This window comes from Cupressus sempervirens, chromosome 4 (genome assembly GCF_028749045.1).
Source record: "Cupressus sempervirens isolate cs-2001-9-10 chromosome 4, ASM2874904v1, whole genome shotgun sequence".
Taxonomy (NCBI): domain Eukaryota; kingdom Viridiplantae; phylum Streptophyta; class Pinopsida; order Cupressales; family Cupressaceae; genus Cupressus; species Cupressus sempervirens.
This window is the reverse complement of record NC_143121.1, coordinates 518,210,278-518,218,083: the sequence shown is the minus strand read 5'-3', so window position 1 is coordinate 518,218,083 and position 7,806 is coordinate 518,210,278. Positions and strand designations below refer to the sequence as shown.

General features: G+C 30.2%; 2 non-coding genes across 2 annotated transcripts; both read right to left on the bottom strand.

The window, feature by feature from the left end:
- Positions 1 to 2,245: 2,245 nt before the first annotated feature.
- TRNAV-AAC (transfer RNA valine (anticodon AAC)) lies at positions 2,246 to 2,319 on the bottom strand. The gene has a single exon. It is a non-coding gene; the product is annotated as a tRNA-Val (tRNA).
- Positions 2,320 to 7,030: 4,711 nt separating this feature from the next.
- TRNAV-AAC (transfer RNA valine (anticodon AAC)) lies at positions 7,031 to 7,104 on the bottom strand. Its single transcript has one exon. It is a non-coding gene; the product is annotated as a tRNA-Val (tRNA).
- Positions 7,105 to 7,806: the final 702 nt, after the last annotated feature.

Genomic DNA, 7,806 nt, shown 5'->3' with positions numbered 1-7,806 from the left:
TGATTACAATCCGTAATCCCTTATAGCTCAATACCGCCACAAGAAGCAATTTCACATCACAACATAATGAAAATACCTAACCCTAACTAGCTAATGCTTCAATTTATAATACATAAAAATTAAAATAGGTAGACCAGAAAAAACACCTTACAAATATTTGATCCTTTGTGATTATGAGGATTTCTGTGAAATAGTTACTGAAAATGGCTATAAAAATTGTCGTCTTCCGAAAATGCTCTTCTACTTTTCACTGTTTTCTATATTTATTAAAATAAAGAAAACACAAATCTTATTTGTTACATTAAATAGCTTGGAAACTAACTTATTTTATATATGAAACCGCCAAACTAATTGCTTGTGGTTTGTTTGGCCGACAGGGGTTCCAACCAAAACCGTTTCAGCCGTAACTACCTATGTGGCATCCTAGGTGGCAGCCACACAAGCAAAAATAAGGACTTTTGCAAACTTCTCACTTCGAAGGCCAATTTCACCTACTAAATTGAAGTTTTTTTAAAAACTAAAAATATAATTTTGTAGGTCTCAGAGTCAAGATTATGATCATATAATTTTTTTATTATTTTGATTATAGATAATATGTTATAATTTGAAAATATTACAAGTAGGTATTTTAAGATTCAAGAAGATGTCTATTAAAAAATAGGATAAAAATAGTAAATCGTATTCAATTTTTTTTTTTTTTTTAATGCTGCACTAGAGGAAAGAGTCTTCTTCAAGAATATGTAATTAAAAAAAAAAAAAATGTAGATTTGATAGAAAAGTTTGACGGGAGAAAACTGTCAATTTCTAATAATTTTGACTTTGACTAGTTATAACTTGAAAAATATTAGCTGAATTTCAATTTTCCTTTTTTGGTGCACTAGGTATACATGTCGACTCTAACATATTCCAAAATCAGACCAAAATATGAACATTTGCATATATTTGTTTGACAGGAAAAAACTCTATATTTTTCAGCATTTAAAAAAAATTAAAAAAATAGACTTAAAAAATTCAAAAATAAATAAAATTTTCACTCAATTTAAAAATAAATAAATTACAAACATAAAATTCATACATCATCTCCAAATTCTAAGCACAAATGCCACTTTTATGTCGTTAAAGTTGAAGACTTTAAATTCTGATATCACTTTTCCTTTATAAAAGGTGACACAGGTTTGTGCTTTTACCCAACAACACATTAGACATCTATTTTGATTTGACTTTGTATGACACCTACAAAGGACGTGACAACATAGTTGGCTTGACGGGCATGGGGTATAGGGGGGTTGACATCTAGTTAGGATAGTCATTGACCAAACATCATATTAGTGGAATGGATATCCCTTAGTCCTTGGCTCTTAGCTGAAAATGTTTCAGCCCATAGGCTCGTGATTCCACATTCGTTAGCTAAAAAAAAACACTCGTTTGAAAGTATTGATCTTCTTACATAATCAATTGTCAAAGATTTAAAAAAACCAAAATGAATTGAAAATTATGTTAAACTTCAAATTTTGCGAGAAAAATTCAAAAATGAAAAGCTACTCAAAATTTAAAAATAAACTATAATGACCTAAACTGAAACTAAAGGATGATGTGCTTAGTGCATAAGCACAACAATATGGCGTGCTTTGAAAAAAAGAAAAAAAGGTGGTTCTTAATTATGGTCGAACATGTATTTTTTAATTTACTAACATATGGATCCTCACGATGAAAGATTTAAAATAGCAACCCCACAGAAGAAGATGAAGAGTGTCTGGACCAAACCAGCAATCGCCATGTGCTACCACCGCAAACTTGCAAGTATAAACGATAGTTGCTTCATATATTTATGGTGGGTTCTATTTGCTTGCTGTTATAAGATGAAATATTTCTTTTCATGGAATAACACAAAGCTTAAATTATTATGTTTATGAGATTGTAGTTGTAGAAAAATAAGTAGACAATAACAAGTCCCATCTAGGAGTGTATATTGTCTTGTAAGATAATCAAGAAATGAAGAATGCCGAATTAATTCTGGTTAAGGAAGAGGCAGCCGCAAAAGGAGAATGAAAAACACGGAGTTGAATTGAACAATAAATTAAACGTGGCATATGATGTTTTATAAGTAGATGGATTTGACTTCTTTCCATATGGACAGATATGTTTATAGTTTGAATTCGTCCCAACTCATTTAAAAAGGGAAGACAGATTATGTCTGCTAAGATGGTCATCATGAATGATTTCGAGATTCCAAAACTGGAAAAATTGGCGCCGCCCAGACTTGAACTGGAGACCTTCAGTGTGTTAGACTGACGTGATAACCAACTACACCACGGCACCTGATGTTTTCATAGCAGACATAGAAATTATAATTCATTGATAATACTATGAAATGTTCTATTTGTTTAGTTCAACAGCAACCGCTCCAATGTTGTTCTATTTGTCATTTTAGCATTCTGGTCGAGTAAGAGTTTGCTTTAATGAATGTACAAAGATTAAGTGTTGTTGAGTGCAAGATATTAATATATAAGGAATAAGGCACAGATCGTTTTTGGGAATTTGGCAGAATGAATATTTCTTAGTTTTTGGATTTTAGTCAAAGAGGTTTTAGACAATAAGCTCGTGCTCCCATATTGAATTATAGTTAAAACTACTTTGTGAAGGCACTCACTAGGTTGGTGCGCTTATGTACTTTGTGTCCTTGCTATATTGCCAAGTTTGTAATCTGAATCTCCATGAAAAAGGGAAACAAGTAGACCACAATCAAATCATTTCATTAATGGAAAAGAATATATATATAGAAGTGAGAAGTGGAAGGTTTGATATTTAGGTTTAGAGAGGTTAAATTAAACAACTATGGTTGTCTAGACATTAATTTAATTTGAGGATCATTTTTATAGATTCGTGTTTCTACCTTCAAGAAAATCTCCTATGATCATGGGTATATACACCAATGATCATTTCTAAATTCCAACCAAGATAAAATAAACAACAATAACTTGCATTTGTACAAGTTAGTACATATTCTCTAGACTTGGGGGCACAATACCTCAATGTGTAGACACTGTAGTAAAATCATATAATGTATTCAAAAATTCAATGATGATAATTGATGAACAAATTCTTCCACTCAAATGACAGAGAGCAAATACCAAATAGTTTACAATGCACAAGTGTGTAAAACATGTTAGGGCTTGAAGAACTAACATGAACACAAAAGTATTTATTATACATGAACATACATAACTTAAATTTACATCTACTAATATTCATGATTCAAAATTCTCTTTCAGCTTAAACCATCTTGGAAAATTTCACCTATAAAAATATTATCATTGATGTTCCAGATTGGGACTAGGTAGAGTCTTATATAGAGTTTAAATATTTATCATCATAATTATCTTGTCAAATCTAATTTCAACCTAAAAGTAATAATTCACTCATCTACAAATCACTCACCTTTTAGTGTATGGCTTGGTTTGCAATCTTATCAACATTCTCTCAAACAACTTTATAGATAAAAAAAAAGAGACAAGGTCCAAGTTTTCATTGAAAATTTTAAGAATCTTTAGTGCAAAGTAGTTGAGATTCTTTAGAAGAATAAATAAAATAAAAAATTTAGGGACCATCCTCAATTTCCTCCTAATTTTCATAGTTTTTCTAGAAGAAAACATGTATGGTAAGCTCAAGCCGCTCTATTATGATCCTTACACTATTCTATAGGACTATTTGACAATTTTTTTGACTTGATCTTCCTATTCAATCAGACATCCAAGATGTTGTTCATGTAAACCTCCTCAAGTACTACTTATTAAACTTTCATGATTCCACCAATCCTTGCCTTGTTGACAAGAAATGTCATATTTTAAATTAAACATTACCTCATGAATCTAGAAATGAAAATGATGAATCAATTCACCCCAAGAAGAGAATGAAAACATAGTCCAAGAACTAAAAACAAATCAAAACAAGGATTACACGAGTATATTGTGATGAATTTGAATTGATCATCATTGATGTATACTTTTTACTATAGTTTGAATTCAACGACCTACTTTATGGAGCTGGCATCATGAAAAAGGAGGCCTTTGGGACTTTGAAAGTTGAAAAAAACCATGACCCTTTTATGCTCAATAACCATGAATGAATTTAAGAATGATCATGAGTATGAATGCAATAGAAATTAAAATTGTCTAAAATGGCACGACCCATATTTGAATTGGAGACCTTTAGAGTGTCAGATTAATGTTGTAATCAACTACACCACAACACTAGTAGTTCTTGCCTTGATATTCAATATATATGGCAATTGCATAATGAAGTATGTTATTGTTATGCTTTCCATAATGACCGTGTAAAACATTTATACTATATTCTATGATCTATCATAGAATGAGAGAGTTTAAGAATGCCACAATGAACTCTATCATACAGGTGGTGGATCATGGAGTATGATTCAAAATATTGATTTGTAAAAATTTATGCACACTATTTCGAAAAATATAGTAATACCAATTCATAGATCATAGAAATGTTTTATCATTGTTCCAGTATGTTAGGGCAATAGTACATGAAAAAAAAAGCAATGGAGGTTGATTAGATTTTGTTTTCAAGCTCCATTATGTTGATAATGAAAGTTACACAATAGAAAGACAAGTATTTGTGTAATCATCTAGATCAATGAATCTATGTTTTTAAAGAATATTTTGGTAATACAAAGGAACAACCACCTTCTTAATAGTTTTCAAAATAGTATAAAGTTCCTTTCATTTTTTATCCATCTTATTATAATAAAGTAGCATTAATGGACCAATTTATAGATGCATTTTACATTCAAGACTTGTTCGTTATTGTTTTCCAATTTAAAAATTTGAACTTCTTGAGATTTTATGCAAATATCTGCAATGGATTACCACACAACCATCTTGATTTTAAATGAACATATGAAGTTTGATCCAACTGCGGACACCAAATAATCTCCAAATCTTTAATGTTTACGAGGTAATCATTTATAGTAATTTTTTTGTACTCATGCAATTCCCTTTGCTATTTGTAGATGCATACTACCAAACTATTTATCAAAATTTCTGACGTTAGAAGGATTATATTGGTGAACAGGTTCCTATAAGTCTCATAACCTCTAAGGGTTTTGGAACTTTAGTAACACTATGGAATATTCCAATATTGATACTTTTTAAAATCTTATTGGATAAAGAAAGTCAAAGACTTCTATATAAAATGGTTCCACTTGGCAATTTTTTTTCATGAACATCCTAACTAATTACGATTATTGAATTTAAACCTTTAAGGTGATTAACATATAATGTGTAAGGTTCAACCTTGCTTATGACTTTTCTAACACCTTTCCCTTTAATGACCCTGATTTTGCTAGCTAGTACATAATCTTTTTGGTGAGTTTTGTTAGTCTTATCGGAATATACTTTCAACAATCAACCCTCGAATAAACTTTATAGACTATTCTTATTATGAACTTTTATTGTTCTTGAGGTTTAACATGATTATTACTTGACTTTGATTTTAGTGTAAAATCCATTATATCTTGTATATATACCAAAACATGGTTATAGAGTACAACTTGGTGTGCTTTTTTTAAAGTTATGAGATAGTTTTGCTAACTCTAAGAAATTCAAGTGGAATATATTGAACACCATGCACAAACTCTAGCCTATAATTCTATGTTTAGTAATTCTTTTGGCATTTAAAAAACAATTGTTTCCTTATCCACCCTCACGTGGTTAAGTGAATGTAGGCATATCTTCACTAAGATATATAGTATACATATTTTGATTATATAACTTTATTTCATTGCTTGTGGTCTAGTGATTATGAACATAAGATATTAGGTTTGGTTCTTTTCAATGACTGTGGACTTTTAAGTATAATAGAAAAAGAAAATTCTTTAAAACAAGTAAACAACAAAATTAAGTATAAAAAAATTTATAACACCACTGCTAATTAGACTCTAAAAATAAAAAATATGATAAAAATATTTAAATTATTATTTATTTATAGATATGTATTTTAAAATTATATATATATATATATGATAAAAAGAGAGAGGCAAAAGTGAGCAAACTATAATGTGATAATTTTAATAACATTACACGTGTTAAATAAGGTATCTCTTTGAATAAGTTATTCCATTTTTTCAACAAGTTAGATCATTTGGATGATTCTTCATACATTCTAACTTGACAACAATGCAACAAACATCTATTCTTATTTGACTTTACATGACATGTGTACAAAGGACTAACAACAGTGTTGGCTCGATGGGCATGGGGGCATGGGGGGTTGGCATTCAGCTAGGATAGTCATAGCCCATACATCATATTGGCATAAAGGATACCCCTTAGTCTTTAGGTCTTAGTTGAAAAAAAATTAATCCATAGACTCGTGCTCTCATGTCGACTAGATAGACTTATTTCATGAAGACCTTTGTTGGACTGCTGTGCTCACAAACTTTATCCTCATTATATTATCACACTTCCAATATAAATCTCTATAAAAAAAGAAAATTGAAAAGAATCTGTATGAAACTATTCAACCGCTTAAACATCACACACTAAGCTTCATTCTAACACTAAAAGTATTAAATAGTCAAAGTTGACTTATTTTTTCCAAGCTTAATTGTCTCCTCAATATGTGATGAAACTATTAATGTTCTTATATAATCAATTGTCAAATACTGAACAAAAGAATGTGTTGAGAATTATGTTTATGCTTCTTGAAAAGAATTCAAGAATGAAAAGAATACTCAAAATTAAAAAATAAACTATAATGATCAAAATTGGAAATAAAGAATGGTGTAGTTAGGGAATAAGCACAACAATATACGCTACTTTGAATTAACATGGTGCTGCTCTTAGTTATGGTCAATAGCCATATGTAAGATCCGTATCCAACATGACTTGTTTTAAAATAAGGAGATAATTCTAAATTGTGATAATCCAGAAATGAAGATTGATGGACTAATTCTGGTAAAGTAAGAGGAGAATGAAGGCTGTAGAGAATTCAAATCCGTGTAAAATGGCGCCGTCCAGACTTGAACTGGAGACCTTCAGTGTGTTAGACTGACGTGATAACCAACTACACCACGGCACCTGATGTTTTCATGGCAGACATAGAAATTATAATTCATTGATAATACTATAAAATGCTCTATTTGTTTAGTTTATCGGCAATCGCTCCAATATTGTTCTATTTGTCTTTTTAGCTTTGACACTGACTTATTCCACTTCTAATGTACCGTAAGTTTTCTTGTTCCAAGGTATGACATAATTGTTTCTCAAAATCATAATCAACTATCATAAATTTATCAAATGGAAATAAAAACCGAAAGAGTAAATGTAACATAGGCCTCTAATCATATTTGAAGTTACAATATTTTTAATGTTTTTAAATGAATGTACAAAGATTAAGTATTGTTGGGTGCAAGATATTGATATACAAGGAATAAGTTGGGAATAGTTTTTGGGGAATCTGGTAGAATGAATATTTATTAGTTTTTGGCTTTTAGTCAAAGAGGTTTTAGCCAATAAGCTTGTACTCCCATATTGAATAGTTAAAACTACTTTGTGAAGGCACTCACTAGGTTGGTGTGCTTATGTACTTTGTGTCCCTACTACATTGCCAAGTTTGCACTTTGAATCTCCATGAACAAGGGAAACAAGTAAACCACAATCAAATCATTTCATTAATGAAAAAGAGTTGTAGAAAGTTAGAGTGTGTGTGTGTGTGTATATATATATATATATATATATATATATATATATATATTAGACAACTATGGTTGTTTAGACATTA